Source organism: Anas platyrhynchos, chromosome 9 (genome assembly GCF_047663525.1).
Source record: "Anas platyrhynchos isolate ZD024472 breed Pekin duck chromosome 9, IASCAAS_PekinDuck_T2T, whole genome shotgun sequence".
Lineage (NCBI taxonomy): Eukaryota > Metazoa > Chordata > Aves > Anseriformes > Anatidae > Anas > Anas platyrhynchos.
Window position 1 is genome coordinate 21,745,096 of NC_092595.1, and position 16,651 is coordinate 21,761,746.

The 16,651-nt window shown below is 48.8% G+C and overlaps 1 protein-coding gene across 3 annotated transcripts in view; it reads right to left on the reverse strand.

Moving 5' to 3' along the window:
• The window catches only part of SERPINE2 (serpin family E member 2), a 57,409-nt gene extending 54,981 nt beyond the window's left edge, over positions 1-2,428 (reverse strand). The window contains exon 1 of one of the 3 annotated variants that reach the window (XM_072042755.1): positions 2,148-2,428. The gene's annotated coding sequence lies outside the window, so the exon portion shown is untranslated. The remainder of the gene's footprint in view (positions 1-2,147) is intronic. The other 2 variants (XM_038183484.2, XM_072042752.1) reach the window with 2 other exon arrangements.
• Positions 2,429-16,651: the final 14,223 nt, after the last annotated feature.

A 16,651-nucleotide genomic window follows, 5' to 3' on the forward strand; every position in this document is an offset into this window, starting at 1 on the left:
GAGCTGTTGCTGTGGTCCTCAGCCAATGTGCTGACCTGCTATACCCTTCGAAGGCATTACTCACTCTTCATTTAAAACAGCAGTGCTGTCTTTAAGGCAGAGCTGATGACGGACGAACAATCTGCCCCAGCCATTTCTATCACAGTCCTCACAAAATGTTTTGGTTTGACCTTTGAATGTCTCTAGGGTCCCCACGCATCAATTCAATCAAGCTGGCCTCACCAGACCTTAAGGTGGGCCACGGGTGACAGTTCAGGAATCACTCTTTTCTCCCATGCGAAGCTCCATCTGGCTTTGTTCTAAACCGGAACGCAAAAGGTCATGTTATCACAACATTGCTTGAAGCATGAGAGTTCAGAGTATTCCTGGCTCAAGTATTTCTCCTGGGGATTCACCGACAGGAACCTGCTCAGATGAGCTCGGCAGCCTCCTGCCTCTCACTGCACGTGTGACGAGCCCTAAGCCCAGTACCTGCCCCGCAGCAGGCTGCGACCACGGGGTAACGCTGAGCCACTGCCTTTAGCCAGAGCACTGGCACCAGGCCACTGCTGTAACAGCAGACAAGTATCAGCATTTCATCGACATTTCCCAGAGGAAACGCCTTGTTCTGATTTCCTTGATGGAGAATAGAATTTCCTTTCTCCTCCAAGTCAAGATTTGATTTTTTTTTCTTTTTAAAGAAATACTATTTTTTTGGTGAAATCACATCTTTGTCTGAGGAAATAGTGAGGGTGAACTCCCAACAAGCTCTACTTATGCAACTTTTCTGTGCAGCTTCTGCCATCAAGAAATACCAACCTTCCCAGCCTGATGAACTGTACCGTGTTGCCTTACTGCTAAGGCTTGACTGAAGTCAAGCTTTAGCATTTCCCTGCTTTTTCTCAGATACACAGGCACATGGGTGCTTTGCTGTAAGCAAGGAAGGTTCATGATCACATCTGGGACATGAAACATACACGTTTTCAGAATTTGTGCTAGAATTTGTTAGCAAAAAATACTGATTTCTGTATATTCAGATCAACCACGTGATATGGGGTGGTTTCAGGCTGTGAAATAGAGAGTTCAGTGTCAGCTATGAGCCTGAAATGAAAGCAAAAATGCTATAGAAGGTCTCATTTCTCTAAGTTAAGTGGTGACTTATGCAGAAACACCTGCCACATTTGCAAGCAGATCTTTCGGAAGGATGGAAAGCAAAGGGAAGGGTGGAAGAATAAGCACGGTGCTTATTCAGGTAGTACAGATGGCCCTTCTAATACGCTATCATTGTAAGAAAGATCTAGTTAAGAGGCTGCTTAAACAACAGCAGGTAAGGAAACTTGTGAGCTGGAAACAAACCTCAGTGTTTGACAATTACGTAGACGGCTTCCAGAGATCAAGGATGGATGCTGAGTCCAGGATATTTTGGCCACAAAAGGGTTCTCTCTCCCCAGTAACTTTTCAGGAAAGTCAGGGTCTGTGGACACCTATCAATCTATTGTGTTCCACTACAAGCCCTGCTCCACCAAGTGCACGGGCAGTCACCCAGAGCACAAGGTGTATTTTCAAAGAAAGGTGATTTCAGACAAAGTTAACAGAAACAACGTAATAAATACCTCCTTTGGAGCATGCTGCAGCAATGCCACAAAGACTGGAAGTTCAGTTTTGCATCAGGAGTGAGATCTTTGAAGTCTCAAAGGGTAGCACCGCAGAAAGCATGAGCTGCTGGCAATACACGGTGAGAGAGAGCCCCACCAGGGCAGCCAGGGCAGCTCACTGAGCCCGCTCCGCCGCGCGCTTTGGGACTCTGCCTCTACCTTCCCTGAAAAGTGGAGGTACAGAACACTGCTTTTGCAATATGTTATTTACTAAAAAGACTTCTGTAGCATGTACAGCTTACCATCTTCTTTCGTGGCCTAAAAAACATTTCAAATGACGGCTTCCTCAAAAATCAAACAAAAATTTGTATCGAGCTAGAGCTGGAAAATGATGACAGACTTCAGTGGGATTAAGCAATTTCTCCCAGCATTTTTGTGGGCTTAACTAAACCCAGAGATTACAAGGAGAAAGGAAAGAACCACCCCCAGATTTTCCACTTAAAAAAATATATATACGAAGAAACATCCTGAAAGTAGTACAGAAGGTAAACAGACTAGTTAAACATGACGTACCTTAGCCCTGACCTCCCGGTCAGCAACTTTTTGTTACTCCCATTCAAATCAGTTCCTGATATGGTTTTCTTCTCACCCAGCAGCTCCAGCTGTTTCTGCAAGTTTCTACGTTCAGAGCTTGCGAAAGAAAGCACACAGAAAGCAAAGCACAGCTACGGGCTGGCTCCACGGCCACCATGAGACTGACCGAAACAGCAAAACATCTCCAGCACTGTGCTGGCAGCAGCTCTTTACTGCTGAGCATGGCACAGAGCTCCCTGGGAGCTCACCGCCCCTCACCGGGCTCAGGGACCTGCCCACCACTCACCCTGCCAGGGGAAAGAGGGGGCAGCAAGGGTCACCCGTAAGCAGGCTGCTTCGGGGAGGCTGCAGTCAGTGAGTCAGCCCTAGTCAGGGGGGAAAAATGCAGGCATAGGTCTGAAGATGTCAGACGGAGCCAGTGCAGCAGCTCCCTAACGGGAACCTCAGATGACAGCACCTCACCTACTGCTCTGTACACCCCGCAGAGCGGGGGCGGTTGTTTGAATGCACAACGTGTACGGCCACTACGAGAATAAACCTGCATGATGTTGAATGATTTTGTTAGGTTGGGAGAAAAACGTTGCTGTCTGACACAGAAAACCACGTAAAAAAAGATATAAAGTCTGCCGGGATGGACTTGGCTATATTTATGGAGTGCCCATCAGTGATGTAGGTACTGTCCAAAAGAGTTGAACAATACATTTGCTCACTAGAGGGAGGACCAGAGATCAGCTAAAGTTCACAAGGCAGCGTGTGCATTTTCACACAGAGGACGAGGGCTGTGGTTTTAACAGTACATATGCCCTGTATGCGCACAGGGCTTTATCAATTATTTTTACAGGATGAATTACTATTGTGTGCACATGTGCATAAAAATGATGTGCTAAGTTCAGGCCTCGAAATTCACAGGAGTGCTTTAGTTCTGACGTAGAAGGGAAGGGTTGGCACTGTACATGCCTCCCTATACCATGTCCCACCGCTACCGTTGCCATCATCTAGTGTGTTGCCAGAGGCTAGCAGGAGAGACATTAGGGCCACTGTTCAGCTTTTCAGTCACTCTTCCTTGGGTGCACAAGGTGGTTGACTTGCAGGAGGTGCTACCAGCTGAGACAAATCTCACTCCAAATGATACACAACACCTGATTCAACAGGTTCATTTAGCAAGTCTCGCTGGAAGCATCTCTGTGAAACAGTGTCTGGCTATAACAGCTTGTGAGGACCCGAACATCGGTAAACTTTCAATGACTCGGATAGTAAGTTAATAAATCCTAGGATATTAAACCAGAAATAGGCTTTTAAATAGAGAAGTAAGTAGCAAAGTTTCTTACACAGACAAGAAAAGAAGTCCACAAAGATTTTCTAACCAAGACTGGGAAGTCAGATCTACCTTCCTCTTAAGCAGCAGGGAGAGGAAACGCATGTCCTTATAAGCAGAAACTAAGGGTTGGAGTCAGTAGTTGCTTGTGACGTGATCACCAAAGAGTTAAGTACCAAAGGCCAGCAGATTTTCCAGGGTGTTTTGCATTCTGCAACGCTCAGACTGAGAGCGGTTGAGCATGCAAACACATCCCATGAACACCCCTTCCTTGCTGCAGAAGGCTGGCTTTCGCCCCAGCAAAAAGCCTCCTGGCTGCCAGCACCGCTCTGGGGCTGCAGCCGGGCCGCACTGCTGGGGACGGGGCAGGCAACCTGCCACAGCAGCTATTTTTCCCCTTCCGCTTTTTTTTTTTTGATGACAAATAAGCGCGAAGCAGACCGCGAGGCACGTCCAGGCGTGTTGGAGGTCGGGCAGCAGGACGCGGTGACGCCGCAGAGCTGCCCCGTGGCACTGAGTCACCGCCTCGGCCACGAGGCAAGGCCGCACGGGGCAGGGGACGCCTCGGGGAGCAAGCAGCCAGCCCTGCTGCGGGGCCGGGGGCAGCATAGTGGGCTACAAACAGCTCTGGGGGGTGGCAAGTGTCCTCAGCCCCCCGTGGCACTGCTCCCATAGGCCTCAGGGCTGGCTCCGCAGCAGTAGGTAGGCGCTTGGAGCTCCCCAGGAGCCCACACATCTGGCTCGTCGGTCTCTCTTAGCAGCGAGCGAGCCCCGCTAGCTCCTCAAGGACACCGCCGGCTCCTCTGCACCGCATGCTGAACTGATTTAGAGGGCGAGAGAAATGGAGTTTGGCAAGTCCGTGTGTTGGGGTTTTGGCAACGTGACAGGACTTCGTGATGAGATGGACTCGCTTAATGCCCTTTCTCCTTTCCCTCGCCGTTCTCCTCAGCTCAGGCATCTGTAAGCACTTTTCTTTGGATGGTTTGGAAGTGACATTTGGAATAAGTTAGGTTTTAAATAGAGCGCAACCTCTGCTGATAATAGAGACAAGCTGCTTGGTCACCTGGGCCTGAGCGGCCAGGTCACGTTAGTCCCGCGTGGAGAAACACTCAGCTGACAAATTCTAACAGGCAACACAAACATCTGGGACTCGCCAGCCTGGAAATTAACTTACCCACTACTGGCAATCAGTACTCTATCCCCTGCTAACACTGTCGTACCAAGTAACCGCGGAGAATAAAGCGCACTGCTGAAATACCTTGTGCAAAACGTCTCACTGGAAGAGCACAAAGAAATAGTCTGTATATTTTGCTTGTGGTAAAATGTTTATCATTTTGATTTTGCTTGGCTCTTTTGCTCCTGCTATATATAATCCAAGTGGCACAGCATATTATTATAATAATAAGCAATTAAGGCACAGAGATAAGCCATTTCCATCTGTTTTGAGTGTCTGTTCAATCTTTGAAACTGCGAATGGACTGAGTGGTGACTGTTAAAAAACACACAAGAAAGCAGAGATCGGTCCTTGCCCAAACTGTGACCAGCACCAAGATGCCGTGCCCCGATCCCTGTTAAAAGGGGAACCACTGAGCATCCCCAGCAGTGCCCCTGAGGAGCAGCCTGTGCAGCGGGAGCAGAGCCAGCCCGTGGCAGAGGAGCCGGCACTCTCCCTCCCCATCCTTGGCAAAGCAGCACACGGAGGCGTCACATCAGAGGTCCACGGCAGCCAGCAAAGTTGGGCTAGTCTACAGCCATCGAGGAGATGGAAAGGCACATTTAATCTTTAATTAAAAAAGAAAAACCAATACAAAACACAACTTCAGTTTTCATTGGTGAAACTGTATTTCACCAAGACCTTTAATACCCCTATTATTAAGAAAAAGAGCAAGAGTTGCAAGTTTGTGAGTTTGGCTTTTCAGTGACCCAAGACAGAAAGATTTTGAAGGTTTTTAACCTTAAAACCATGGCGATGGCTTTTACAAATGCCGTTAGCACTGTCAGCGACAGGTTCAGTTTCCAGAAGGATGCCTTGTACTTGCTGCCCCCAAACAGGGCTTTGCCAGTCATGGCAGCGTTAATCACAAAGAGCTCATTAACAGCAGTATGTGCAAGTCCATTTGGAATGACCCAACCTCAAAAGAGAAGACAACGAGACACAACACAAATGCCACCCACTCCTCAACACACGTCTCTGAGCCACATGGAAAAGCAATGCCATTGCGGGTGAGGAGCCAAGAGGATGCTTCATTGACAGCACTGGGAAAAACTTTTCCATCTAAAACTCCAGTGCCTGATTTATTTATTTTATTTTTTAGGACCTCTGCTCAATGGCAGTTAGATTTATGCACACTGAAGCTCCTAATGCATTTTTGCAAGTGTAATTTACTCCTTCTTCAGTTGACCTACTTCCAGTCAGGCTCAACATTAAAGAAATCCTTCTAAAGGCACTAAATGTTCCATACACTAAACACTAAATGCTGATTTGTTTCTGCCCTCAGTCCCCAAAAGCAACAATTAGAAATGGAAATCTCAGTAGGATTTTATTTTATCTAATTCCTGATAACGTTATCTGTTTGCAGGGGCTTATAAAACTGCACAACTTCAGTCAATCATGTTGAGATTTATTTATTTTCTCCAAGCCAGGTATCTGCCTGAGGCTCTACTTTTCAAGGAAGTTTTATCGGAAAGATTTCTACCAGAAAGGGGAAGGGAAAAGAAACGCCTTGTTTCTGTTCAACCCCACAGCTGCTTATCTGGATGCAGAGCAGCACCTGGACACCGTGGCAGGGATGCTCTCAGCATACCATGAGTATCTGCGTTAATCCAAGCACGTTGCACACCTCTGCAGAAAGATTCCTGGGAGAAGCACGCACCTCCATCCTTCCTGACCTGCTGCCTATGGGAAAAACACTGCGAGCTCCTGCTGCTGCTGCCGCCTTCTCCAAGAGCTTCCTCCATCCGCAGTGCCATGAGACCTGCAGATGCTCCCCCTCACCAGTCCCCACCAGCAGCAGCATGCTGCCGGCAAGCTGTTAGGCTCTGAGCAGGGATTGCAGCTCTTTTCCACTTTCACTGAAGGATGCTGAAAACCTGCAGGCAAGCAGCCCTTTGCAGGGGCTGTGCTCTCTTGCGAGCACCGGGCACAGCTTGCCTGTGTGAGGCTTAGCCCCGCAGGCAGCTGTAGCTCATTTTGACATCCTCCTGTGCTTTGTCCCTGCCCCTCAACTAGTCTGGTGTTTGCTGAAGCCCAAGGAATGACCAGAAAGCTCCAGTGGCACCCAAGGTCACAGTCTGAACAATGTCCCAGAGTCACCTCTGAGCACCGATGTGACTTCTGAGCATGCTTTTATGCTGAGCAATTATTTGAATAAGGAGCTTAAAGGAGCTCTACTATGAGCAGTCTGCTGCCTGCCTGCAAAAGCAGCTCCGTGCACATGGTTTAATCCTGGGGACAGCCTGGTATAAGCCTGGGAGTCACCAGTCCCGAAGTGTCAGGACAAGGAGGCTCACAAGGGCGTGAAGCCTTCTGGCAGTGATCCCCTATTGCAGCCCTTCACCGACTGCTGCTGGTTTGGGATCTGTGAAGGCTGGATGCCTCTTGTACATCTGAATACAGCAGCAGTCAAACCCTTCCTTCTGCACACCGAGGTACTGGGCAGCCAGCAGAGCTCCTGTGCTTAGGGCTGGAGCGAGTGGTGCCGGACTCCTCACCACGCACCATCAGCCCCAGCAGGCACGAGGGAGCTCTGGTACACCAAGACCTGCTCCTGCACAGAGCGGGGACCCTGGGCAGAGCCACTGCCATCCTGCCCTGGCCCCACTGCTGCCTCCTTCCCCTCTGCACAGCCCCACGCCGGGCTGTCCGTGTGCCAACCACAGCACATCCAAAAGGCTGAATGCAAAGCTCATCCGCAGCAGGCCAGGAGGTTGTGCAACACTCCTGGTACGGTTCTGAACAAAGAATAGGGGGCTTTTGCATTTATGGGGTATTAATATGGGAAAGCAGCTTAACACTGACATGATGACCCAGAAAACATTCTGTTCAGTTCTCCCATCAAACATCGTAAAACAATATTTGTAGCACAGTACATTTAATTTCCTACAAAGCCCATAGCACAGCCATAATTCTCAGAGGACATAATCTACATAACTTTCTGCAGCAGGGTTTCTACGTTTGCAATGAGCTACATCCCAAGCACAACAAGCAGGCTGTGAATGACGGGGGGCAAGGGGCTTCACCCGTTGCCCAGAAAATACTGCCTGCTCCTGTTGGGGCAGTGGATTCACATCATGCCAGCCAGACACCTTAGATGCTCCCAAACGCAGCCCCAGCATCCCAGTAGCATGGGGTTTCTACACTCACTGCCCCAGCAGCAACACATCGACATGCCCCAGACTCCAGGTTGCAGCACAGTGCTGGTGAACTGAAAGCCCGAAGGGGCAAAAAGATGCAGGGGGTTCCCAGGAAGGCAGGGAGAAAAGGGTGGAGTGGTGGCACTGCAGAGCAGAACAGCCCCCTGCTTCCAGCCCCAGGGGGAGATCTAAAATTTGGGCAGCCCAGCACAAGGAAGAGCAACAGATGCACTGTAGCTTTACAGACGTGCATCAGCACTGAATTTTCAAATGCATGTCCCAAGTTCTTCTCAAAATGATGGGAGCTGTGATCCTGCTTGTCCCAGGAGGTGTCCTCCCAGCTTACCCTCAGACAGATGAGAGAAACCTTTCTTACCCGAGAGAAACTGTCCTGCCTGACTTCCAAAAGATAGTTACAGTAAGGTCACATCATCCCACTTTTAACCAAACGATAATTTAAGTGTAAATGCCCCTTTGTGCTTTTAGAAAACATTGGTATAACACACACTGCAATTAAAGCATCATAGAAAATTGCCACCACAGTTGCTATTTAACAAAGCAGAAAAAAAATATTTAAAAAGAGCGCAATTCAATATTTAGGCAGGTATTTCATATATAATCTTTCCTCAAAAAGACTCATTTTATATAACGTTAAAATCTCACACAGCAGCTACAGATCCCAAAAGGGAAAGCATGGCAGATAAAGCAGAGGTATTTAAACCTGCATTTTTTGCTGCTGGAAGACAAGCCTACACCATGAATATTCCTCTAATCATCTTCCTTGAGTAATGTGTTTACAAGCAATCGCTTTGAAACCATCGCTCCTGTGAAGTTTTAGGAACCTAATTGATTTGCTCCTCACTGGCAAAGATGTGAAAGCTGGAATATTGACAGGAACATCAAGAGAGCTGCAGTGCATTAGCATGAAATTCACATCAAATGCAAGGAGAAAAGAGGAAAAAAAAAATCTGATCCGAAGTTTCAATGCTCTCAGTAAAAACGAAGACAGGCAGAGCACTGCTCGCAGCGTGACGCAGCATTGGCTGCAAAGGGGACGGGCCATTTTATCAACTGTCTATCGTAGCAGACAGGGCAATCTGGCTCGTTATTGCTGCTAGATTACGTGTGTGTGAGGAGAGGGGTGACTAATGGCATCAGAGATCATTGCAGTTGGTTTTGTGCCAGATCCCTGGGAAATCCTCCGCAGACACCTGGGGCTGTCAGGGCACCTGGACAGTGCCTCACGGTGACAGCTCCGGGGTGTGCGTGGCCAGCAGGGTCATACAGGCTCTCAGCAGCATCTCCACTGCGAGATGGAGAATTCAAAAGATTCCAGCATTTATCCCACGTTACTGCAGTGATCCAGGATTATGGGTGCAAGCAAGAGGAGGGCTGAACTCTCCTGAAATCTAGCATCTCACGCCAACATGTGTGAAACAAAGGCATACTGGGCTGCCTCCTCCTCTGCACAGCCCAAATAAAGTGTGATGAAATCTTCAGAGATGGGTGCTGGAGAATAAGCATATATGTTTTATATATTTAGCTTGCTTCCCTTGCCCCTGTGGAGGAAAACGGCAGAAGATGCAAACCAAAGCTCTGATGGACATGTCCACCAGGCCAAGAGCAGAGTCAGGAAGGTGTCTCGGCTCAGGAATGGATCCCTAGTCAGAAGAGGCAGGAAAGGGTCCCCAGTGTGATGATTCAGCCCCAGGCACCTCTGCCCCAAACAGTCCCCTTGGCTGGGCTCTGACACATCCAACTGCACGAGTGCTGAAGGCCCTGAAGCAGCCCAACAGACAGGCTTCTGCTTCCCAGCCATCCCTGGCTCCACACTGAGGTATGCAGAGATTTCATACTGAAGTGGCTACTCCAGCTTCCCTGAAGATAAGCCCAAAATAGATTTCAGGGCACTTATTTCAATAACATACAGGCCCGTCCCACGATGGGATGTCCTGTGCATGGAGCTGGCTGATCTGACGGGGGGCATGCGGCCGGAGGAGCAGCTCCTGAAGCCATGGGACGCGGTGGCTCGTCCTGGCTGCCCTGCAGTTTGCTAATGGGAACAAAGGCCAGGATAAGGCTGCTGCAGAGCAAGGGCACTCAGAGATGTGGCCATCAGCAGCTACGAACACCACCATGGGACCAAGCAACCCACAGAGCACTGGGAGCTTCCTCCCCACATTGCAGTGAGCAGGGGGGTGCAGGCTGGAACCACGCGCTGCCTCCATCCCCACAGCTTTTGGGGATGAGGTTCACGTTAGGATGCAGCACGGTGGCCCTGTGGAAAGCCACAGGCCTGCTAGCAGAGAAGCAACCAGCAGGCAGGGCACCGGGGCTGGGATGCTGCAGGAACACGAGCTGGCTCCAGCCCCATCCCTGCGCCCCCACAGCACAGAGCTCATGGTCTGGGGAGGGAGTGGGGCTGGCCCGGCTGCTGGGAGAGCTGCCAGCAGCCCTCAGCCCTCCAGGGAAGAGAGGACAAGGGCTGAGTGCTCATTATCAGCACTAGAAAGATACCACGGGATGAGAGCAGAATAACAAAAACTCCAAGACATGATTTATGAGGATTAAAAAAAAAACAAAAAACACAACATAGAACACAACTTAGTATTAGTTTCCAGTGGTATTTAAGTTTTAGAGGCCAGCCAACACTTCTTTTTTTAAAAACAAAACAAAAAAATCTGTTTCACTGAAATACTCTTTTCTGCAGGGACTTTTCTCTGTTGTGCTTAGTCTGTAGTATAACAATAAACAGGCATCTTCGCCTTCAGGGACTGCAGACGCTGCCAAAGCAGGCAACGTTTTAAACCTCCAGTAACCTTTAACTAATTGCAGAAGTCAGGCAGGACAGCGGAGAAAGGAGCAGCGCTGGTGCTAGGAGAGGCAGGGAGTGCTCGCAAGGAAGAGTGACACAGCACGGGCTTTCAGGGATGCCGGTGCCAGCTGGCTTAGGGAGAACCTTTACATCACCGTAAAGCCCAGAAACTGCCTTTGGGAAGCCAACCAGCTCCCTCTGCACACACAGTTAGAGAATTAGGGATCGAAGCCCACGAGCAAAGGGGCAGCGATCCCCTCACCTCCCCTGCGTGCAGCAGGCCCATCGCCAGGCACCGGCACACGCTTCTGCTCCGACACGGGGGCTGGTGCTCACCAGGAACCTGCCTGAGACAGAGGGGAGGCCGGGCCCAGCACTGCCAGCGTGCAGGGAAGCATGAAAACCATGCCAAGAAGGCAGCGAATGACTTTTGCTAAGCAGCTCTAAGCGGTTCTCACCCTGCCCGGACAGCAGACGTTAACGCTGGACGTGTTCGCAACGCTGCTGATCTTTGCTCACGGCTTTTCACCGACAAAGAGCAATGATAACAGGGCTGATGTGAGGTTACTGGGAGAACGGGTCCAGAACAACTGCAGGCAGATTCTGAGTAGGTCAGAAAGCACCGTCCAGCTCCAGCTCCTGCTCCCGGGGTCAAAAGCCTGTGAGCAGACTAATCCAACCAGGGCCACTAGTGCAGCACCTCTGACAGGGCCTGGGAGCTGGTGGTGGTCACCGCCCGAGGCTGCAAGGCCAGGAGGAGACCTGGGCTCCCTTCAGGGGCCAGGCAGAAGCACCTGGCTCAGACCACACCACAGATCCTGACCCACTCCGTGTCTTCCCAAAGACTTCAGCAATGTGTGACCCAGGCCCTTCAGCCTGGCCTGCATCCTAAGGAGTCTCAGGCAGTTTATTTTAAGCAGAGTCAATTTTTAGTGTTGCTGTTTATGAGCCAAGAGGGTTTAATTTGAAATCCTACATTGTGGGGTTTTTTAAATTAAATTAAGAGCACCCTCCCCCAGGCCTGGTCCATAAAGCCGTCCCTGGAGATGCTCAGCTGAGAGGATATGGAACTCCTCACAGTACCATCTGCCTCTCTGCGAGAGGTGATCAATCATCCTGAAACGCCGAACACCCACAGTGCCATGATCTGCTGCAGCATTCCAGTCAACCAGTTTTAAACAACGAAAAGGGAGGACATGCTGTCCCCTCACGGTCCAGACCCAGCTCCTATGCCATGCCGGGCTATAAAACACCAATGTTACCTCACTTTTAGAGTTGGTGCCAAAGGCAGAGATCCTTCTTTTTAAGGGAAGACACAGAGATCAGAATGGAGAGCTGTGTGTGGCAGCAGCCAGTACATTGCCCTGCTACGGAGTGATGGAGCACGTGCACATCCAACACGTGGACCTGAGGACGGAAAGCACTCCCCAGACCTGCTGTGGAAACCAAACAGATATGATGGATCCATTTCCCTCAGAAGTCGGGCCAGACCTACAAGACAGCTTTATCCAGCCCTGAGGAAAACTGAACAACCAAAAGGCCCACTACGTTGAGACTATTTTTTCACTCGTGCTGTCTGCAAGCACCGGTATTGTGCAATACAGGTGCTCAGTCTGTCTCAAATCACCACCTGTGAACACATGTGGCCCTTGATGCTATCAAGGCTGGCTTCCCCTGCCTGGCATGCAGCTGGCACAGCTCTGAGGACATCGGGTCCCCACCGCTCAGTACAGCCCAGCATGCCCCAGAGGCACCATGTGGCGTTTTGGGGACAGGGTGGTACAGGAAGACCAAGGGAAGTAAAAGAGCCTGCCAAGCAAGCAACAACCTGCTTTTTAAATCCTGCTGGCATCACTGTCAGCAACAGCACATTGCTTCTGCGGTGTGGATTTAGGATGCACTGGTGCAAGCCATCAGTGCTGGTACTGTTACATGAAATAGCGGGGAAAAAAGGTACAAAGCTTTACTATAATTTCTGTTCTTCACAGATGAGTAGGCAGTCTATTAAGAGAGTTGAATTGAATGTAGGATTTCTTATAATAACCTTGGATGAGACATGCTGTCATCACTGGCTTGGAACAAGGCCCGCTCAGAAAGCTGCTCTTTGTCCAGGTTGGCAACAAATTGTTTGTTTTCTTAGACAAGAACATCGGGTAGTCCACAAGGCTGTGATTCACCCTCTACCGTGAAGATCTCCACCCCAGGTTTCTCTAACAGACAGCTATTTATCCACCTGCTAAGCCTTTTCTTAGCTTACCTGGAGCATCCAGCTGCTTTGTCTCAGTCTTCATCTATACGAAGGAACACATGGGACAATTGAGGGCTTTGCTCAGCACTTCACAGTTTGAGCTCCTGGATGCAGCTCTCCAGGTCCAGAAATGAGATGTAGCCATGAAGGTGTCAATTCTGGAAAACACACAGAGGGTCAAAAAAGCACGTGCATACCATCCCCAAAATTGTCTCTATCAGAGATTAACAGAAAAAGAAGTAATCTAAGGTGACATTTCATGTGTATTTATGACATTTAAGAGCTAAAGGACCCCCTAGACAGATGATGATGGCCAAGACCTTGCAGAGGCTACATAGAAGCCTTCCACTGACTTTTCAGAGTTGTTACAGTAGGAAGGAGCAAGTGTGGTGGGCAGGAGGGGAGGTAGACTGAAGTGGAAATATTTAAGGATTTTATAAAGAAGTATGAAAATTAGGGGAATTATTAGAAGAGAAATTTATGCATTGAATTTTTGCACTGAATAACCCAGGTTTTCATTGTGCATGCCCGTGAAGCACCTATGCACTGGACAATTGTCAAAGGGACACCGAGCCACGCTGTCACTTCAAAAAGGCCAACAGTAAGCACCATGGGATAAGCGAAAACAGAATAAACCTGACAGATGCCCTACATTTATGGATTAAAAGAAAAATTTCCCTGACAGGCTCTGAGCTACAAGCCAATTTCACTGTGCTGCTGTATGCTGACTAGGAGGCAACTGAGGCATGAAATGCAACGTCTGTCCCAGTTCTAACCCTTTTCAGTCTCAATCCAGCTAAAGGTTTCTCAGTCCTGCCTGCTAGGAAGATCAGACTGTAACAGAGATGAGTCCCAGTGTCAGTACAGGTCCTTCTTCAGAGCCTCTTCCAGGCAGATTAGACACCCAACACCTAACCAACATTGCTGAGGGGAAAAAAAAAAAAGGATTTTTGGAAGCACCTACTTGTGTGACAACTGTACCTCTGTGACAACTGATGGTCACTGGGAGCCAAAGACAGTGATCATCCCTGTGCCTCTCTCCCACTGACTCCACTCTTCTCTAACAGAATTGGGAAGGAAAGACCGCAAGACCTGCTGCCTCAATGAACTTCACCTGCAGGCCCACGAAGGGGGAGACTGCTTTCATGACAAAAAGGGATTTCTTGAGTTAACAAAGTCACATCAGGATAGGTGAATAAAATGAGACAAGACTGCCCTGCATACAAGAGCTCTCACCCTGCCACTCGCATTACCTGCCTTCTGGATATCTCCTACTTGGCTCGTGCAATGCATGCAGAATGAAAAACAGTATGTTTTGAAACATCCAGGCTTCTTTTGCATCATATTGTCTTCCCACACACCTCCAATCCCCCTGTAGGTCTGTCATCTGGCTGAATGGAGGTGTTCAGACTGACGAGTAAAAGACACGGTAAATCATTATTAAATCAAAAATATAGTTACAACATGTGCTTTGAGAAAGAGCACAAAGGGCTAATATTTGATATTAAAGCAGCACATAAAATCATTGGCTAATGTCTGTAATACAGCCTCCTCTGTCATGCCCATTGAGATTTCTATGAAGAAGAGAGGGAGAAAAACATATCCAAGATGTAATGCAAGTTGCGTGAGCTTAGCTTTTCACGAGCCTTTTGAAACTTGTCCTTCACCATTCCCAGGTTTCGCTTCAGTGTCATTCACAGCATCTGATTTTCACAGATGTCTACACTGACGCATTTTCAAAGCCCAGAAGTGAACGGTACTGAAAACACAGTGAGAGCTGTTTGAGAACTGCTTTCCAATATTTATACGAACCATCTCAGAGGTTTGCAAACATCTCAAGTCCTGACCCGGAGCCCCTGTGTCCCAAAGAGGCCCTCCATCACACCAGAAAGCTTTGGGTTTGGCCCCGAGCACAGGAAAAGCCTGAACTTGTGAAACCGAGGTTAACAGGATTTGACTAAACATCTGGTCATCGTCAGAGTCAAGAGAAGCGCTCCGAGATGGGCGTTTATGATATTGGCCCTGAACAATTGCTATTTCTTACGAAATGGAGAACTTAAAAAGTTTGTTGCGTTCAAGGCTGTTTATTGGCTTTAGTTATTGTTTCCATCAGTTTCCTTTTCCAACACCCAGCTTGCAAAAGCAGCTCTTGCCCCCCCAGCAGACAGACATCTCCCCAGGCACCCACTGCACGGGCAGTGGCAGCCACACTGCCCTGGGATGGGCCGGGAACGTCCCACCATGCATCCATCCTGCACCTTGCTGCCGCTGCCACAAAGCATTCAAGGCAGGATCCCCAGGAAATGGATAATTTTTTAATCCCAGTTACAACAATAATGCCTGCAGGGTGTGCAGTTGTAAAGAAAAGTTGGGTCGACATTTGCAAATTTGACCCTGCTTGGCAATGGTGGCTCCTCAGCACCTTCAGAAAGCCAGCCACTCTCGTCAGAGATGCCTTCTTTTAGGCAGCCAAGCTTAAAAAATGTTGGCCAAAAATGTGTGAATTAGTCAGTTTATCTGTGAGTAATAGGAAGGGAGGTATAGTGGCCCAGACTACAACCCCGTCACACAGGCTGTAAGCTCCATAGAAAATGTTAACAGCATTACTCATCCTGCAATGCCGCCGTCCACTGCGGAAATACCCTTCTTTGGGGATGGTGTCCGTCTGCCTCACGTCCATACAGCACCCAGTTCATACACACTTGGGCACTCGGATACCCCCCCCCCCAATAAATTGGGAATGGGGGTTATACCGATGCTTTGTCACCACACAGAGGTGAACTCCAGGTCTTTGGAGAGACGAAGAGGACTTTTTAGTGAAACTACAAGGAGTAACCTCCCCTGAAACCCAGCTGTTCTCACTCGTTAAGCGCTGCTGCCAACGAGCAGTCCATCCATGCAGCACAATGCCCTCTTGTGATCTCCAGGTGAACTCAGCTGATGCCAACATGGCACCAGCGCAGAGCTCCACAAGATGGCAGCCAGGCTGGGTGTGCACAGCCATGGAGACTGGCCAGACCCCTCCACCAGGCCTCGTTCACATTACCACCAGGTGCAGTCCCCACTCCCTTCTGCAGACCACAAGAGCCAACCATAACCAGGTCTTTCAAAGAGATGCTCGGGCTTACCTGCATCCTCGAGTAGCCGTGTTGTGAACACCAGGGTTCTTCACAAGCTTTGCGTTCAGCTTTGAGGTATGCAGAGCAGAAACACTTGGATGTGCGCTTTCTGAATGAAAGTCAGAGCTCCACATTGTCTCTCTGCGTTCAGATACTTAGGTTAATAAATCAAAAGAAGCTCTCAGAAGATTTGTGTTCAAAAAGGATTAAACACACTGATTTTTTTTGACAGGAATAGTGGGCCAGATACAGGCTTTGATCCCTCTTTTGCCAAACTCACAGAAAACATCTGTGCAGTTCAGCAAAACCATGTAGCAAATCAGATCAGGAGAATCCTGACCGTGTCCGTGGATTCCTGAGAATCTTTGTTCAGATGGAAAAGGAGCAGTTTAATATCCTAGTCTTACAAACTTGGGAATATGCATTGATTTCTTTAGGGGCTTTTATGCCTCTAGATTAACACTTCACAGATTGCTTTGTTTAAAAAGGCACGAGACAAAGAATTAGGAGCATTTCCACAACAGTGTACAAAGTTCACCATTGTCCGTCAGTTAGATTCAATACACAAATACAATAAAAATGAAATTGTGCTGACAAGCTCATCTTTTATTCAACAACACTCTAAGAATAACA